The sequence below is a fragment of the Cornus florida genome, unplaced genomic scaffold (assembly GCF_030987335.1).
Source record: "Cornus florida cultivar Cherokee Brave unplaced genomic scaffold, ASM3098733v1 CherokeeBrave_3.0.0_Hap2_Chr06, whole genome shotgun sequence".
Taxonomy (NCBI): Eukaryota; Viridiplantae; Streptophyta; class Magnoliopsida; order Cornales; family Cornaceae; genus Cornus; species Cornus florida.
Genome location: NW_026775576.1, coordinates 40,042,532 through 40,062,172, shown reverse-complemented (window position 1 = coordinate 40,062,172; position 19,641 = coordinate 40,042,532).

Here is a 19,641-nt window from a genome sequence, read left to right as displayed (position 1 = left end):
ATAACCATTGAGGTCTCGGCAGAATTCCGAGCATGATGTCCAAGTCTTCCACTATTTGTTTTCGTATTCAATTCCAAGTTGACAAACATGTTTACCTTGTTGACTTGTGGTTTTGGCAATTGGCGATTTTGATGTTGTTAAGTACATCCATACTAAATTGATATATTTAGTTGATTTCACACTTTTAGATTTCTAGTTGATAACTTAGAGAATCTATGTCTTGATATGTGGTATTAGATATTCTAATTATGCTAAATTGTTATATTTAGTTGATGTTGCATTTTAGACTCCAAGTTGATAACCTTGAGAATCTATATGTTGTTGCTTTGTGTAAGCATGCTCCTATGTTGTTGCTTTGTGTAAGCATGACCCTATGTTGCTAAAATTACATGAATGAGGTGATTGATGCTAGAAATGATGTTAGATAGATAGGATGCTCCTTGAGTCTCACCTTTGACATAAACGTTAGGTGGAATGAACCACAATAATTAAATCATGCAAACTTGTAAAACGTAGGTCGATACATGCTCATTTCCTACGAGTAGCTTTATGTTACTCACCCCTACGATACTGGGGCATATTTCAGGTACAAGAATTAAAGTTGAGACTTCCATTATACTTGGATGACTTGTGGACTTGAAGACTTCCATTTTTGTGAAGGTTGGCTCGGAATGCCAATTGTAGTCTTAATTGTCAAATGTGTATATTTGATTCGAAACTTGTAATGTGTGCCTAAGCACACTTTTGATTCTCATTTTATGTATATGACATGAGGCCAATGGCCAAACTTCTTTTAGAATTACATTTATGTCATGGATGTTGATTTTTGCTTTTAATGAGATTATATAAAATTCATGCGTTTTAGTACGCTATTTTGCACCGGATCATGTATTGTGTATGAAATTCGTTATCTAGAATTCATTTAACATGTATGAGGTGTGGCCAAAGGCCAAACGGTATTTTGAAGTCATTTCATAGTTTTGAATTCCAAGTTTTCATTCCAAATTACATTTTTGGCATTTTGGCCGTTGGGGGGTCATATTTTGTATCGGCCATATTTTTGGGCTATGGACCATTGTAGCACATCTTACTAGGTAAGTTACGTTTGCGTGCATGGTCGTTTCCGTGCAAAGCTTCTTCTTTGGTGAAATGAGCCTCCTACGGACTCATTTTACACTTTTGTTGCATATTCTGACCTAAGGGTATTTTGGGAATTTTCTTTGGTAAATAAATTCCGTTCTCCACACAGTCACTTAGAAAATGTTATTTTAGGGGGGGGGGGGGGGGGTAGGGGTTTCTTTTTCGTGTTTTTCCAGAAAATGTCGTCTTGGCATCGGAAATCGATCCCGAAGTTCAGCTCTCAGTTTTTAAATTTAGCAGCTTTTTGGACCCTCTGAACCAGTTTTCTTGGGAGGGCATTTTTGGCATTTCACAATGCGTATTTTTCAATTTTCTTCACGTAGAAAACTCGATTTTGAGGGGGGTTTCTTCTTTGTGTTTTTCCAGAAAATGTAATCCAGGCCCTCAAATTTTCATTTTTTCGGGAAAAACCCCTGTTGCCAGGTTTTTGGGTTGCACCCTTACTGCCCCTTCACATCTAAACGGTTAGATGGGATTTTGTAACCGGTTACATGTGCATGGGCAGTGTTTTGGTCGAGAATTTTGGTCTTCTAACCGGTTAGGAAGGCTTGGTAACCAGTTAGATGACCTAGGGTTTGTTATTTTTGACCGTTTTGCCTCTTCTTCTTCCGTTAGCCATATCTTCTTCATTCGGACTCCAAATCAAGCGATTTTTGAGTCTAAGTTCATTGATTTTTCGTTGTCTTTCCAATGGTGTGCTCGGTGGCACCCACTTTTAAGCTAAAAATGACTATTTTGCCCCTAGGTTCATTCTTGTTCATTTTTGAAACGTTGCTTCCGCATTTGATTCCTTTGGGTTCCGTGACCGCGTTGAGGGTCATAATGGTGTCTTAGAGCCATGTTGTATCTTTAGAGACCGTTGTTTTGTCTTTTACTTCCGCATTTCGGATATGTTTTCGGGTCATCTTTCGTTTCATCACTGACGCACCGGGTTAAAAAACTTGGGCCGTCACAATTCGACCATTGTTGTGAAAAGTCAAACTTGGGGTTAACGCTTGAGCCTTGCTGAGGGTTTTGGTCAAAAGTGGGTGATGGAGAAGGGCAGAGACCTCGAGGAGAAGTTTATCCTAAGGTTTTTGGGTGTTCTGGAGTTAATGTGAAGTCTGTTTCTTGTTTTGACAATCGGATCACAAGGTTATAGTGTAAAATATCAATTTTACCCATTTTGGGGAATTGGTGATCGGGTGTCGAAAAGTGTGTGATGTGGTCGATCGAAGTGTTTTGTGTCATTATGTGATATATATCGTAAGTGTAATAGTAAAGTATTATATCCAAGATATTGGACAGTTTGATTATCTGTTTTCATTTTTCTATCATAGACGGGCCCTATCAGAGGAAAGGTCTCCGGAGATGGAAAAATCGTTCCTTCTCGTGATTTGGAAGATTGTTAAGTTAAAAGGGGAGGGAAAATGGGGTGTCTAAAATTATGATATGAAATAGCTAGGTATATGTTGAAAAGTTGATGTACGTAATAATGTGGATGATTATGTCATTGTTTCTACCAAGTTATCTCATCGGCTAAATCATAGTAAGCAACCTTGAATATCTTCCATTAAAATCCTATTATAGTTTGTAAGATCTTAATCTTTTAGCTACGTATTTTTTATCTTTATGGTTTGTCATTTTATATTATAACATAGATGGTTCAGATTGTGTCTAAGCTATGATGTTGAGAACTCGTATGAATTTCATTATCTAAGTCAACTTAAGTAAGATTCAATATTCTACTTATTCGTGGAAGGTTTAATAGATCCAAAATCCACATTTATTGGCTAGGAGTAGATAAACTTTTGGGTAAATTACACTGACTTTCCCTTAAATTTAGACAAATTACATAAGGTATAGATTTGAATTTCATTACTTTGACCTCACTTGAGATTTGGCATGTGTGCTCAATGACGCCCCTTCCGGTAATGAAAATTCAAAAACTGATTAAGTTGTGATTTCCTTATTTTTAAAGACCTCAATAATTTTTATTTATTTTTTATTTTTTTATTTTTTTTTATTTACATGAAATTGAAAAAATATCTTGAAATGTCATTAAGATGCAAAGTATCAATTTTCGTACTAATTTTATATTTTTAAATTTTATAAAACTAACCTGTTTTTTTTTTTTTTTATTTTTTTTATTTTTTTTTATTTTTTTAAACACATATGATTAGGTGTCTTTTTAGGAAAAAAAAAAAAAAAAAAAAAAACAAAACAAAACAAAAACAAAATTAGGTAGAGTAATGTAATGTTTACAAGATTGAAAAAAAAAAAAAAAAAAATGAAGAAGAAGAAGAAGTAATAGAGTTTTTGATTTGAAAGAAATTTTTTTTTTTTTTTTTTTTACTTATTATTAAATTATATATTGGTACGAAAACAGAGCCACAGCAATAATTGACTTTGTTCTAACGACTCCCTCGGCCGATGGAAGATATATCAATCACTTGCCCTGTAACCCACTCCCTCTGTTTTAATTGACTTTGCTCAAAATATATGAACTGTCTCTCTCTATATCTCGAGCTCTATAACCAAATTTCAGTTTTTTGATTATTTAAAAAAATAAAATAAAATTCTCCTTTATAGAACAGATTACTCAATCTTGTTATATGATCTTGATATTGTGGTCATTTTGGGTGTTGCTCTTGTAATTTTAATATTCGAAATGTACGTGATATTAAATTAGGTGGAATCCATCCACGTGTGAAGAAGGAGAAAACATAGTTGACTAAATTTCCTATACAAGATGTAGTAGTATTGATTTTCTCTCTCTAGAAATACTAATGACAAAAGCACATTTTCATATCTATTCATATTACCCTTGCACTTCTTTGAGTCAAATCCTTGGTAACTTTCTTCAAATTCTTTGATGTCATCCTAAGTTACCAGAAATCAGTCCGATTAATGTTATTCGAAAAGAAAATCTCTGTATATGGTGATGATCAATTATTGGATTACTCTCAAAATGGTAAAACACCTAAATTTCTCATACCTTTATGGTCATTGTTCTGAATTTTTTTTGTATAGATTCTGAACTTCCTCTACAAGAACCGGTGATTGGGAATCAGAAGTAAAATAAGATTTTTACTTTATCAATCACTCAATAATAAGGCAGAGAAACACACACACAATTTATAGTTATATGTAAAGACATTTTTTTTTATTTTTTATTTTTTTCGAAGGCAAGAAAGATGATATCATTGATGTAGAGGATAACACGTTACATATGTTGGCAGTCCATCAGGGCTGGTTCTTGAATCACTCTAGGTATAGCATTATCAAGCAATTTATCACCCTCTCTTTCAAACCCAGATGACTCGTCCCAACCAACCCAATTCAAAGATATGCTTTGGAACTGGGTAAGCATAAAGCTAATATTTTTCCAAATTGCAGCAATGCAATTTTGAGGACTCTTTGATCCAAGGAGAATTTTACAATCACCCTCAACAACTAATTTAGTAAAGCCCCACTCCAAACTCCATTTGACAATTGCCTTCCTAGCTGATGCAGCTTCAGCTAGAAGAGCATAAGTCATGTTTGGTAATGAACAGATGGCAGCTTTGACAATGCACCTTTCTGAATTTCAAACAACAAATCTTCCTGCAGCTTCTCCAGAATGAGCAATAAAAAAAACATCAAAATTCAACTTATGTATACCAATGGGTGGAGGTTGCCATGCCTCTGTTCTAATTGCAACCGGACTGCTACAACACATGGATTGATAATCCATTCTCTGCTTAAACTCATCCCACTACTTCAAAGCAAGAAAAAGAACCTTTAGTTCTGTCATGACCCTGTTTTCATAAATAAAAGAGGTTCTTGCTTTCCACAAAACACCAAGTTTTGTAAGTAATTAAATTTAATAAATCCATCCTCATGTTAGAATGTTGAAGAGCTACGACAATATTTGAAAACCATAAAGACCATGTTGATCATAAAACACCCTTTTCTCCTCATTACTGTAATGCCAACTTAGAATATGCTTTTTTGATTTCCTGCTGAGATGTTCTCTCAACTCCAAGAACCCACACAAGCATTAGGTTATTAGCGGCCAACTTTTGTATTACTAAAATAGTTCAAATTTTTAATCTTTAGCTTGCAATATAATATCTTTTTTATCTTCGATAACTCGACCACTCCATATCTCCATACTTACTCATCTTTTTTCCTATACTACACTACTATCTCGAAACATCACAATCTCTAAAAAAGAAAAAAAAAAAAAAATCTTTGTGTATTTCTCTTTAATTGTGTATAATACATGAAAATCATGAATGTACACCCGTTATAAAATTGTTAAGCCCCATATTGTAAAGAACACAGTTTTCTTATTTATTTGGTTTAAGCTAATTATCAATTAGTTTTTTATTAGTAAAACCTAACTAAAATAATTCATGTTCCCAGTACAAAGACGAAGCGAATACTTTATAGATTTGTTAAATCCTACTTATTTGCCTTATTATAAATTTATTAATAGTATTAACGATAAGTGGGAATGAGGAATTCACTAGAACACACCGAACTTGTTTGAATTTGTTTTGTTCAGTAAAATTGTGCTACTAAAATATAAATAATTTTTCTATTCACATGTACGTGTTGACCTTTTAAATCGGCAAAGCCTGCAGATTCAGAAATTAGCTACTACTGGCATGTAAGAACTAATTAACTTGGTTCAGATTTGGTCAATTTGAGTCTCTTTCGGAGAAATTATAAATCAGGCGGTGTGTGAGAGAGAACACGAAACTCTTAATTGGGTTCAAACTACCTCAAGTAAAAAGGACTTTAGAAAGGAGAACGAATTGTAATAAAATAGAAAGAGAAACTAAAATTGTAAATCTGGACTTGAAATAGAAAGCTATAATAACTGTGGGAAATATAATAACGTAAATTAAGCAACAAATATGTAGAATAATTATGGGAATTATACTACAAAAAAGAACGCAATAACAATAGAATCTAACTAACAAAGAAACTAAACTGGACTATAATAATTAACTAAGAAAGAGTTGAACTAAACTAGGAAATTTAGATTTGAAAAGAAATTTGTATTCATGTGAATAATTAGGAGCTAGGTGTTGGACCTTTAAAACAGATTCCTTCACGGTTTTTTATAAGAAACTAAAGTCCTAACTCATTCCAAAACTTAGGTAAACAGGTTACAATAAACTTCCTAAACCATTATCACCATGACATCCATCATTATCCCAATCCAAAAAATTAAACCTTTATCCATATTTAATCTGCAACGTTATCCTTTGTCAATTGGTTAGCCTGCGTGGTAATCCTTATGTAACAAAACCACCATCACAATATGATTCTTTACGTATATCTACCCGCCACATCGTCACTTCTAAACCTGCCAAGAAAATGTGTCAACAATGCCAACCAAATTTTGTGTACCGTTGCAAAGGTTCTACAGATTTGAATAAACAACCTTATCAACTATCCATATACCCACACTAACTTCACTTTCCAACTTCATGCATTAAATGATCAATATCACATCACGGCCAGTATCCACCTCTTAGCCACAAACCCTTCAAGTCTTTCCAAAATACCCTACTTTCTTCCTCGCCGCCGTCACAATTCTCTCTCTTACCTCTGCCGTCCACAATTCGTCTTCTCCGTCCTTCATCATGTCAAACAAAAGCCAAAAATAACACCCAAAATTAAGTTTACAAAGCCCTTTTCCTGATCCTGATTCACATACCCAACAACCCACATCGACAATCAAAGCCATGCTTCCTCTAAAATAGACCTGGACACCATAATCGACATCACAGACCGTACTAAAGGCCTCGGATCAACATTCGTTGCTCGAATACCTCCTCGATTGTCCATGTTTTAACCTGCGATGAAGAAAAGCTACCATATCCGAAAACCCTACATCTTACCGCCGAGGGAGAACGTCCATCTTTATCTATCATAAATTGGCATCCATCATTACCCCACTGGAGTCAATGGGTTGATAGGGTCTCAATGGCTAAGGTGATTTGTTCGCGCAGTTTTACGCCGGTCGATGGACTCTTTGCGGGCGTGCCAGAGTATTTGTATAAAAACACTCAAAATATGTTGATTCGAACACCAGCCTATCTCTTTTTCTAATGGCTGACTCTTGGGCGATTGTGTGGGAGAGACACTAATAAGAACTCCCAACAAAGTTCTTTTATGGCTTGTTTGCATCAAAGACTTTTCATCTAAGTGTAAAAAGAAAATAAAAATGCAATAACTAAAGAAATTGGAATGAATAGGCTGAATGGAAATTGACATTACGGATTTCATTCACTCGAGGTGTCTACAACTTAGAATGATTGGCTGCTTCGAGTAGGGAACAACGCTTTTGGAGATGAGCCTGCTCAAGGCCCCTTTAATTAAAGCAAGCAAGCGTACCAATACTAAGTCATTAATGTTCTCACCGTTGATAAACACGGGAGAGGAAGAATGAAAATGGATGGCAAGAATTCAATCGAATGCCATTGAATTGAAAACAATTTGAATTGAAATGTGCATAATTAAAATGAAAGTAAAGCAAAATGCAGTGGCAAGAATTTAATCAATTGCCATTGAATTGAAAACATTTTTAAGTAAAGGAAAGAAATAAACTAGCCGAATTAACATGACACAAATCTTATTAAAGATTGGCCATTGAATCCGTTTGCTTGAACAAAAATGACTGATAATGTAAAAAGCATATTTAAAACATTGCAAAAGAAGAGTAAGCTACTTGAACTTAAATTCTTTGAATGAAAATTGCCATAAAGAAATTAATAGAAAATGACGTAGAGTTAATTGAAAACATTTTTAGTTGAAATGAATGTTTTGTGGTTGGTGCTGGACCAATTGGAATAGATTACAACACTTCTATTTATAAAAGTCCTAAATCAACTTATTTTCCTAATTAATTGCTAGAAAATCTCTCCTTCCTTGATTTTCTTTTCGTAATTTGAACTGAGTCAAATCCCATCATTATGCTATTTCTCTTCTCGTCTTGCTTCAGTAGAAAAATCCTTATTAAAACAACCTTCCTTGATTTAGTCACTTGCAAGTTGGTGAGACATTGCTGAAAAATTGCTAAAAGGTTGCTGGAAAGTTGCTAGTTTTTAGCAACTTCTTTCCTTATAAACATGGCAACCGTATCTTCCTTAAATCATATCTCCATTAAATGGCCTATTGGCCATTTATAGCTTTTCAATTTGCCCATATAATGACTAACTCAATTGCCTATTTCTTAAATCCCTTTTCAACTAAATTCCTACTTCATAGGGATATTATTCCCTTTTCCTTAACTAAACCCCTATTTTATTGGGATTTAATCACTTCATTCTCATAGAACTTCCTTTTCAATAAACTACTCATTTGAATTTAACTCAAATCTCGGTTGTTTATATTCTAGCAACAACCTTTTGGTAAGGTGGTTGAATATAGCTTCCTAAATTCTCTCCCAATGTTTCTCTATTGGCCAATTTCCCTTAAGATATAATAAACACTTGTCGGCTCCTCACTGGTCTACGTCACTGCTGAGATGGCTGCCAAGTTTTGGTGCCAACATGATTTATGGAAACGCATGGGTATCTACCATCATATCCAACTCAGCAAGACCCTATTAAACAAAGCCAAGCCACTACTATTTTCCTCTACTCTCTTCTGATCTCCCACTACCAATTCTTTACATCTCAATTGTGGCATGATGGCTCTCACCCTTGGAGATATTTGCTTTCTAACCGGCCTAAACCCAGATGGAAAAGACATTAATTACCTCTTCAGCAACTAAGACACTACATTCCACTGCCCTGAGTAAACAGACCCAAGCATCATGTGCAATCTCACGTCCTTTTTCTAAATGAGATGATTGGAGCAGATGGAACCAAAGTTGACGACCAGGAACACATTGGATTCTTGCTATTGTGGCTCTATAGGCAATTGCCGTGTAATCCTGCAATCCAGATCACCAAGAACCTTACTCAATTAGCTATTGCCCTCACAAAAGTTAAACCTATGGCTCTTGCTCTATTCTTGCTAGCTGTTCTATATAGAGGTCTTTCGGATCTCTCTTTCTCAAACTTTTCCTGGTCTAGTGGGCCATTTTGGATTTATAATTTCTAGCTCTACACATACTTTCCAGAATTAAGCACTGGAATAAGGCTAACAGCTAATGACCCTCTTGTTTCATTCGGGTATGCTAGGGCCAAACCAAAAAACCATTCGTTCCTATAATGTTTCCGCTTTTTCTACATTGAATGTTCTAACAGGATAAAATCCCAATTTCTCCCTTTTGTCCAAATGTCAAAAGGCTCACCTTTGGCTAATCCGACCCACAAATGAATCTACCCCTGAACATGTTCAGGCTTATGAAGCTTCTTGGGGTCATTTTTTAACTGTTAGAGACATCCACTGTACAATGGTGGCCCTTAACATCACTATGAGTCATACAGGAGTAGAATTTTACAATCCTTCATAGCTAGCTAAATAGTTTGGACTGACACAGTTGATCCCAATTTCTCTACTTTACTCTTACAATAAGAACTACCATCGAAGGGTTAAACTCTCAACCAGTGCACAAATTAAGGATGTAATTGATAGGTTTAATCAACTTGTCCAAAGCTTTGAATACAAATGTAATGTCCCTGATTCTTCTGAATTTTTTTGAATTTTTATTTTATTTATTTTTTTCCGTTTAGGTAATTTTCTTAAGCCAAGGGTTTTAGAAATATATTTTTATATTTTTTTAAGTCATTTAGGAGTGACTTGATTATTTTTAGAATTTTTCGGAAGTCGAGACGATTTTCGGGCTCGAAAACTTTGGCATTATGGTCTTTTTGCATATATATACATACACCTATATTTATATATTAGAGGAGATATTTTAGGGATAGGTTTGGCATTGCATGGAAATGGCATGGGCAAGAGGGTAACTTGAGCATAACTATAACATATCAAAGTTAGACACTTCGCACATTTTTGGCCTTGGAATCAAAAGGAAGACCAAACCATACCCCCATTTGCTTCATCATTTTGAGAAATTTCCTTCTCTCTCTAGTCTTCTTCTTCTCTCTCTCTCTATATATATATAGACACACACACATATGCATTTACATACTTTAAATCCATTTTTTAGGGCCTTAAGGTGAGATTTGAGAGGAGAGGAAGGAGAATAAATTGGAGTACTTGAAGAGAGCTTTCATCTGAGACCATTGTTGCACACACTTAAAAGATTTCGAAATTGGCTAGGCTTAAGGGCTTGTTTGGTTGCACCAAATTGAGGTAGGGGTTTTCTAAGTTTTCATACTTTGCTTTTCATTGAGATATTATCTTGTTCTTCAATTATTTTCAAACAAAATGTGAGGTTATGATTTCATTGCTAGCTAAATGATAATGATTTGTTGAATTTGAGCTAAGCATGCTTATATGTGAATAATATGATGCCTTTCCAGCTACGTGTTAAGTGCCAACATAGTTGAAGAGACGTGAATTTTTATGAAGAGCGTGCTTATTGATATGTGTAGCAAATGCTTTGTTGAGGTTTCATTACAAAAATTAATGCTATGGTTGTACTTGATATCTATGAAGAAATGCTATGATAATAACCATTGTCTTGATAATGCCATGTTTGTGACATTAGTGCTACATTGATGAAATTGAAGTTAAAATGATGAAAATGATACAATTGCATGACATAGTGGGAAGGGGATATGAGAAAGGTTTAAAATGAGATTTTTTACAAAAAGAACCGGATTTCACGAGTCCAGTGCTAGCTTGACCTAGAGGGAGCGCAGTTTAGTGTAGGATATGAAAAAGTTGTTACTAGGCAATGGTTACCGGATTTGGAACTAGGGATAGTAAACAATCTTGTCTCTGTAGATCCAGTTAGCGGTTTTTAAAATGTGAATTAATGTCAATAGAGACCAAGTTGGGAGTCGATTGAGACCAAGGTTGAGAAACTATGAGGCATTACATTGCATTCTATGCATACTTGTATTGAAATGCCTAAATGTTATTATTGAGATTTATTTTGTGGATTAAATGTTATGAAATCCCAAAGTATGATTCCAGTTTTCTTCTTAACCACATTGTGTACTATGTGGCTCAAGGGAGTCCAAAGTGGACACCTTAGACAACTTCTACTGAGCCTCCATACTCACCAATTTTATTAATATTTTTCAGGGTATGACGATGACGTGGTTGAAGACAAACCTCACAAGTATAATTAGGATTAACGAATACAGTCTTTGACAATTTTGTAATTAATGCCTAGTTGATGTAATTTATTTGTAAAGCGACGATGATTCATTCATTTTTGTATAAGGCATTGTAATCCAGACCTTAAGGGTCTTAAACTAGTAACGTTATTCTTTTGGGCTATTTGGCATGTTCTGGCTATGTATACATATGTATATATAATTATATGGGAATGAGATACATTTATTATTTTGTATCCTAAAATGTTGTTTCACGTAATGTTCATATAGTTATATATATATACATATACACATTTGCATACACCACTTTCTTGTTGTTAGACAGTTGGGTTTTGGATAATTACAATTGTAATTGGGATAGATTAATAGCACACGTGACAATATTTTGGGTTGTGAAAGGAGTTGTCTCAAAAGTGGCTAAAAAGCCACTTTCTGGGTTGCTACGACCAGACATAGGTGTTATACTTGGGATTTTCATGTCATTGTTATTGTAGACCAGAGAGTTTACGACTGGATGTAGCTCCCTACATTCGGATGTAGCTTGCCATGTGTATTATTTTATTATTTTATTTTATCACACGTTGTAACTGAATCTCAAATAAACATTGCACATTCGTTTCAAACCCAAACGGAGTTGTTCTTGTGTCTAAATTGTATGTTTTGAAACCACTTTTCAATGGTATGGGTCTCGTCCCACATTTCTAACCTTAAATGACTATTTTGCCCTTATGGGTTTTAAATCATTTTTTGGCTACGGTAAAGGTCTATTCTACTCATTTGAGTTTTAAATTATAGTTTGACCACGTGAAGTGACCATTATACCCTTATGAAACCTAGAAGCCCAATGTTGATATGAAATGACCATTTTACCCTTGGGTGTTTCCGGGTTGGGTTAGGACCCGGTTAGCGATCCAAATTCCACAAATTTAGGTTGTTACAACAAACCTTTCATTGAAGATCCTAAGCTAAGAATCAAACTAAATTTAATCTTTAAATCTTGATCATAAAGCCGTTTGTAATCCCCGACAACGGTGCCAAAAATTCATGTGGTCTAAATGTTATCAATTATAAATACCACTCACAATAGCACGAGTCCTTGTAAAAAATGGCTATGTAAGAGTTATCAATCCACAAAGATTACTAATTTATGACAATCAAGATTATAAGATTACTTCCGAGTTTGATTGAATGGTTTGTTTGTCACTTGCATAAAACTAATATTAATGCTAAAAATAGAATTTGAATTCAATGTAAAGAAATAATATGAGTTAAGGCTAGGAGAATGACTTCACCATGACCTTTATAACCATGGCACATTATATTTATACATGGGGAAAAATTAGATTTCTACACAACTATAGCTCATGTGGCAAAAACACACAATGAATTCATCATGAATATAAAATGTATACACAATCTAGGATTAAGCATAACCCATCTTCGATAGGCATGGACCATCTACCTAACTATGCTAATCTAATGTGTAGTACGGTCCGTCTTCTCTAGGCATGACCTATAAAAACCCTAGCATTGCATAGCATGAAAACCATTGCATAACTTCCATACTTATTGTCACTATAAGCATGGTTAAAAGTTCAAATCAAGATAAAACATTTTCTAAGACAAGAAAAACATTTCATCAAGAATGAATGTATACATGAAGACCATTTATAAGAGTATTACAATTGTAAAGTTATACAACTTAAGCCATAGTTACTTAGATTGGGTTACATCATTCCCCTAGGAAGGGATTTAGTCTCGCATAGTCAAGCTTGCAACCTCCAAGGTACCTGAAGAAGGCCCAATTTTGAGCTTCATCTCTGCCATCCACTTGTTCTCGTCGTGCCTCTATTTTCCCCCTCTTTTCAAAACAATTCAAAGATAACAAGCTAACCCTAAAGATCCCCCCCCCCCCCCCCCCCTCCTTCATTTAGCCCTAAAAATCCCCTTTCCATTCATGCTCCATCATTTAAGGTCAAAAGGGACCTTTCTATAAAACATTTCAGCAATTACCTGTGGCTCGGAGCACTCCAAGTTAAGGGTTGAAACGCTCCAAACATGTAAGTTCTTTGGAGTGCTTAATAGAGTGCTCCAAGGGTATCATGTACGTGCATGAAGAGGCTAGGGTGTCATCCAAAGTCCCACTCGAGCACTCCATTGTAGGGTTAGAGCACTTCATTGCTTTCAGAGTGATGGAATGTAAAATGGAGAGCTCCAAGGCTATGTGAGAGTGCTCCAAGGCTTGTTCTTTGCCCCAAAAACTTGTGTTTCTCTCTAATATCTCCTCGGCCTGGCTTTAAGGCTTTCATTGGGTCATGTCTCTCTTGATATCATTCTCATTACCTTGATTCATCCTTTGGTCTTCATCCGATCGAACTCAGTCCACTCAGCCAAATCATTGGTCTAAAAGCCAGAAACGCCTTTATTCTTCAAGTTTGTAATCTTCAGTTTTTATCCATTTATTTAGGCAATTCCTGAAAATAAACAAAAACACCAAATCAAATATAAAGTATGCAATATCAATACAGAAATGAACTAGAATAGGCAATTAAGGGCACTTGAATATATGCATTATTCAACACTTATCATTTTCCCCTTCCTGTTGCCTCATAGTTAACAAACAAGATATATTCTTTCAATCCATCGATTGCCGAAATATTCACCTATTGATAGGTCACAAAATGTTTGAAAGCTACCGATTGACCCTCTTGGCAGGTGTTTAAACCAATTGAGTGTAGGCCCTATGAGGCTTATTAGGAAGACCTTACACATTAGGGCATCGTCCTCGGTGTCCAAGACCATCTTTAGCTGGATTTGATAGACGTTCTCGGTTGGATACCGATTGACCCTCTTGGCAGGTGTTTAAACCAATTGAGTGTAGGCCCTATGAGGCTTATTAGGAAGACCTTACACATTAGGGCATCGTCCTCGGTGTCCAAGACCATCTTTAGCTGGATTTGATAGACGTTCTCGGTTGGATCTTTAGTTCAATCAAATAGTGTAAATGTTGGCATTGAAAACTTCCTAGGTTTTGGAGATCTCAAGATCCCTTCTGTGAAGGGTGAATTAACCGTCCGAGCCGATTTCCGATTAGCTTCATTAAGAATTGGGGGTGCCTTTTGGTCCAACTGCTGCTTCCTGGTGGCTCTCTAGTTATGAGTGCTTACCTCTGATTAGCGCAAATCGTCGAACACCCTGTTTGCAGTTGATTCTTTCTTTCATGAAGGAGCAGCTTCAACGTGTTCCACCTCCTCTTCCAGTCCGGGCATCCTGTGTTGAGGGTCCATGTGAACGGATCCTGTTCTCTCTACCCATCAGTTGACGTTCGTTAGCTCTACTCTCTCATCAGCGACCAATGGGCAGGGACCGATGGAGCTTCTCTTCGTTCCATCCTGGATCTCAGCTCTGCGTTCTCCCTTCATCGAGTCTCCACGATTTGCATCAATTCATCATGTCTTACCCGCTGGTCTTCTTCTTGCTGGCTGGAGCCCTCCTCTCCGATCATGGTCCCTAATCAGAGCTGTGTCATTTGTGGTTGAAATCAATGAATCTTTTCATCGGTTCCCACATACGGCGCTAGATGAAGATGCAAGAAAATGTCGTTCTATATTAGGAAAAAAATTTCTCGCACTCCAAACAATCTGCTTCTCTTTCCTTCTCATACTTATATTTATAGAAGTGTACATTTTATGCTAATTTCCTACATTTTGTCTCTAGGTTGAAGGTTGATGGGCCTTCTTCCTTTATGGGGTGGTTCACTTATACAAATTGGCCCAAACAAAGGCATGTTCGTGCTATTTTTTTTTTTTTTTTTTTTATTATTATATATGAATTAAGCCTAAATTATGGACCTTTCGGATGACGAGCAGCCCAGTCGATCGGGTCTGTTGGGCTGCATCTAGCCCGGCTCAAGTCCGTTCGCATTTCCCAACCCTTCAACAAGGATTTACATGGTTTGGCTATGCTCCACGAGAGAAGACATGACAAATATTTCACCCTGAAAATAAAAAGATACAAGGCAAAGCGACACCCAAAATCCAATTACACCCAAGCCCACTCTCGTAATTGATACTAATACAAACTTACTCAATCTGATGATTTTGTGATGTCCAAAAACATGGAATACAATGGCAATTTATAACCAAACGAGTCGCCAAATTCTTGTTGCCCAAGTATTGAAAAACTTTCTTTGGAAGCTAATTTGAAAGTTTCATCGATCCAATCAAATCTGCTTGCTTCTCTTGTAATTAAGTGTGGTCAGTCAAATGATGTCACCATTAGTGCAAAGTATGTAGCAATTGTTGAGTAAAGAAATCAGCTTACTGAACAATCTTAAATGAATCAACTTGCTGTACATCCCAAGTTCCAATGGTGAGCAGGAGATTACAACTATAGTATGAATACTTGTTCTCCAAGGATTATTAAGCTGGTGCAAGTTGCCAACTTAATTTTGAGCTATATTATTTTAACACTTCATGACTTCATTTGTTGTCTTAACCAGAAAGGATGTTTTCGTCTGCTCGTCTGTGCTCAAGCATTCTTCCATTTCTCTTGAATTTGTTCTTTGTTAGTTATGGATTCAAATTTTAAAATAACAATAAATAAAAAAAATAAAATAAGATAATATAGGAATTAAGTTGCCACTGTCCTACAATTATTCATATTTGTTTAATGTGTGAACAAGAGTTGAGCAAAAAAAATTTAAAAAAATTGAGGTGTTGGAATTTGTTCTCACAATTCTAGTCTGGTCATCCTAATTGATTAATGTTGCTTGATTTCAGTAACAAAGACTAAAGTTGCTTGATTTCAGTAACAAAGCACTTGAAAGCATTACCTCCTCTGATTTTGCTGATGCGGACCAAGGAAGTTCTTCTTCAAGCCAACGGACAAGGTCTCAGCTTTTGGAGCCCCTAGACATGAAGATCCAATACGCCACACATAAGTTTGAGGCCCATGAGAACCACGGGCTTCCTTGGAACTCACTTATATATAGGAATCCAGTTGAGATTCGTGAACTCGATGAGCGTGCCTATAACCCCAGTGTCGTCTCCATTGGCCCTCTTCACAAAGAGGGGAAACACATGCAAGGAATGGAGAATGAAAAATTTAGCTACATGTAGCGCCTATTTTTCAGATGCCAAAATCATAGCCAGTGGTCTTCCCAACTTTTTTTTGGGAAGACAATTGGCTTCATGGGGTCTTCCCTCTATGAGAATCACTAGGGAAATGATTGCTAACTCACCCATTCTTCCTAATCAGAAACTGTCTTCGTTGTTTCATGACGGGGGGTGGCAATTCCGAGAGTCTCTCATTGAACTTTTTCCAAAAATTAGCATCCCTCCACCGAGCACCACTAAAGACACTTCCATTTGGATGCCATCGCCTTCGGGGTCATTCTCTCTTTGTCACACAATTGCTTGGCTTGGAACACACAGTCACCCAAAACCTTGGCAGCACTTGATTTGGAACACCCTCTCTATCCCAAGATGCAAATTTTCTTTGTGGCTTGCTGTGCGGAGAAGACTTTTCACCCTAGATCGAAGCAGTATGAGATCATTCATGGGCTCTAGAGTTTTTCATCTTTCCAATTTGGTTGATGAAACACATGATCATTTGTTCTTTGCCTGCTCCTTTACACGGTGAATTTGGATTGGTCACTACAATTCTTTAAAACTCACCGATTGTTAGAAGAATGAAACTTGACTGGGTTTGCCGAAGTTCATCAGGGCTCCGCCGGAGCCACTAAATCGTGCAATTTAGGGTTTCATGCCCTTGACTGTGTTACACCGGATTGCGGGTATGCCGTGCCCGTTTGGGATTGCTGTTAAAATCATAAGAGCGCTTTTAGCAATAGAGCTGTTATAAAATTGTTGTTAGTAAAAAGCATGTTATACGTTTGGTGATGTATTTTATAAAGCATTTTTATATTTAAAGCATTTTTAAATTTGTTTGGTAACAATGTTACTTAAAACACTTTTACTACCGAATTTACTAATAGTATTTCTATCCTCCGTATATTTTGTTTTAGTTCTATATAATATGAATTCTTGCTTACCAAAGGAAAAAAAATAGAATATCAGCACTCATATTTATGAAATTCAAATTGTATAAGATTCAAGATCGAAGTTTAGTTTTACTAATCATAGTTTGATTTTTTTCATGAATATACTAATTGTAGTTTATGTGAGTTTAGTTTTAAATTAATAAAGTTAACCTAAGAGTGAAATTCAAAATTTTTCCAATGCAACTCAAATCAAAAGTAATAATTACCCAATTTAAGAAGTTGATCTTAAAAAAAACATGCATGTATATGGACAAGAAATAATATAGATATAGATTTTGGATAAATGAAAAAAAAATGGATGATTATGGAACTAAACTCCTACCAAACTAAACTTTTAATATAATTTGAATTTCTAATATATAAGTTTCTTAAAAGAAATGATACTGAATTTATAATATAAATATATAGGTTTCTTAAAGAGAATGGTACGATAATAACAATACTAGCAAGTTTAGTTTTAAGACAACACAATTTGGTTTGCATAATATTTGTATATTCTTTTAACACTAGGGACAAAATTATATTTATAAAAAATAAAGAAGGATTAAATTGTCTAAAACAATATAATTGTAATAAAAAATCTATGTCGGCTTAAAACACAATTTTAAAAATTTGTAACTTCAAGTGAACGCTCTTTTTGGATGAACCTCTAACCGCATTTATTTTTGTCACCAAATACATTTCACTAGATTTTTTAAAATAAAAGTGTTTTCTAATAATAGAGAAGCAATCCCAGATAGGCTATTAGACACAAATAGTCTAGGTCATTCTAGACTAGTATTGTCTTTGGTCTGCTAGACTAGGCTAATGGGTTCCTTTATAGTTTCTTTTTGTTTATTGGGACTGTTCGTGGGCCGCCCATCCCTAAGGCAGGTCATTCTAGACTAGTATTGTCTTTGGTTTGTTGGACTAGGCTAATGGGTTCCTTTGTAGTTTCTTTTTGTGATTGGGACTGTCCATGGTTCGTGGGCCGCCCATCCCTAAGGCTTGGCCTTTGTAAATCTTGTAATTATTTATATTTATAAAATCAGCCTTACCTTTCCAAAACCAAAAAAAAAAAAAAAAAAACTTGCACTTTTCAGACGCAGTAAAACCATATGCAAGAAGTCTTCTTTCGCATTGTTCTTTTCCTCAAGCACTGATAGCATCCAGCTCACACCCACAACATTTATCACCACACCTATAACTGCCCCCACACACAAACTGCAAACCTTTTTTTTTACCCTTTTTTGTTTTTCAGCTTATTTTTAATTTTTTTTTATTTTTTAGTTATATATTTATTTTATTTTCACTTGTGAGCGAAGCAACTCCACACCCCATTCTTTTCTTTTTCTTTTGGAAATGCCAACTCCACATTATTGGCCTTGGATTTGTATAACATTTCATAGTAATTCCTGCCAAAATGCAGAAAGCTTTTTAACAGTTTTTAAACAAAGAAGCACGTTATCAAAGCCGCCTTAAAACTTCACACGCACTCCCTCCCCCTTTCTCTCACATCTCGAGAAGGAAAGTAGGAAAGGATCTGACGCATCTTTCAATGTCCAAAGCTCCTCTGAAGCGGCACCTCTTGCCTTGCTTTCCCTGCTTAGCAAGAGAACTATCGTTGCTTCTCATCTGATGCTCTCTCTTGTCGACCGTCTCTAATACATCTAGATGCTTCTCTCATCTTATTTGAATCCTGGGAGGCAAGTCAAAGAATGTTCATCAAGAAGATCTGACCGGTGGCCAACGACCTTTTGACTTTTGTCCCTCTGGTGAGTGTTGTATATACAGATTTATATCCAATATGGTGTTCAGCTTCATATATATATATATATATATATATATATATATATATATATGAAGCTATATATATATATATATATAAGATTGAGGTTTTATGCCAAGTCTGAACAATTGTTTGATGCAAGAGGATAGCAGCAATTCAGTGCAACTCTTTAACGCGAGTATCATTGCTCTTATTCATATGAAAAATAATTTTTACACACTGAATTGTTAGGCTTACTATTTTTAATTAGTCATCTATATAATAAATAAGGGAATGGGACCCTCCTCTTGCTTGTATTTTACATAAATAACTAATAAAAAACATTGATTAGACAATTTACTACAACTCTTCATTGTGAGTATCACCACTCTATTCATAGTTGTTTGATGTGTGAACATGGGTTGTCAAGTTTGTAGAAATGGAATCTGAGGTACGAAAATGGTATGCTGGTTTAAATATTATAGCTGAAAATGAGGAAGCAGCGAAGG